This window comes from Propithecus coquereli, unplaced genomic scaffold (assembly GCF_000956105.1).
Source record: "Propithecus coquereli isolate 6110/MARCELLA unplaced genomic scaffold, Pcoq_1.0 Scaffold105, whole genome shotgun sequence".
NCBI classification, from domain to species: domain Eukaryota; kingdom Metazoa; phylum Chordata; class Mammalia; order Primates; family Indriidae; genus Propithecus; species Propithecus coquereli.
In genome coordinates this window covers 1188298-1189513 of record NW_012134414.1, presented here as the reverse complement: position 1 = coordinate 1189513, position 1216 = coordinate 1188298, and positions in this window count along the sequence as shown.

The following is a 1216-nucleotide window of genomic DNA, read 5'->3' as shown; positions in this document are numbered from 1 at the left end:
GGTTAAAGGCTTGTCATTTCTTAAGGCCCCCTTTACCTCAATCTCATCTTTTTGTTGTATAGTCTCTCATCTCCCATTTTTAAAATTCATGAATCTTTACCTTTGCAGGCAAAACCAGACAAGTCGGCAAATTTTGACTTCTCTGTTTCTTCTCTTTCCATTGCAGCATCTTTTCCCTCAACCCCTGGCTCGCTGCCCTGATCTGTCTCCTCCTCTCCATTCTCCCCTCTCCTTTTCCCCCAGCTCCCTGCTGAGGCAAATCCATACTCTCCTTCCCTGGGCTTCTTGGTCCATGGGACAGCTGGACATATACTCCCTCTTTACTAATCTAAAACTCACTCCCTCAGGACCAACCATGCAGTCAACTAGCTCTTCAACTGATCTGAGGCAGAAAAGAATTTTTAGGAAGGACCTCTCATAACCAATCCCAGCTTTATGACTGTTCCCACTAACTGCCCAGCACCACCACCCTTGTCTCCCCATCTCTTCTCCAGTTCCATTAAATGTGCTTCCACTTTATTCCCTCTTCCCTAGATTTGTTCAGTCCTCTAAAGTCTGAATTATATTGAGTCCAGCTTTGCAACTGGGGTCCCATTTCTGCAGATAGGTTTCCACAATGTTAATGGTTACCTAGCTGTCCAAGTATTCACTGACCCTGAAGAATGCCCTGTGTCCCATCCTGACACTGACCACTTAGCCTGTTAGGTACAGTCTTAATATCTTTGTTATTATTCTTTGTCTGGCAGACTACACTTTTCCCAGGATGTTAGGTTGCTTCTATGCTCATCTTCTTCATGTGTCTGCCCCCCTCCATCTGCTCTGGGTCCTTCATCTCGACCCTCTGCTCTGCTCTACTGCACTGGCTCCAGCAATTAGAGACAGTGAAGTGGAAATTTCAAGTGGGGAGATGAGAGTAATGTATTTGGACAGGAGCCCTTTGAGTACCTCTCCGCTCAGACTAGGCAAAGAGTTTCATACTCTGCTGGTTAAAGCCCTTTACCTTCCTACCAAACTTTGTGAATAAAGCAATTTAAATTAGTATAATTACCCTGGATACTCTGGGGGAACGCAGGGGTCTGCCATAGTAAATGACTACTCTCCCATTTTTTCTTAGCCATGTAAAGATTTGCTGTTATGAAAGCCAATACTTTTTATGAACTCTTTTGATAAGAAGTGGTATTCAATTTCTATGATATAAAATTTCTTTGGTCTTTCT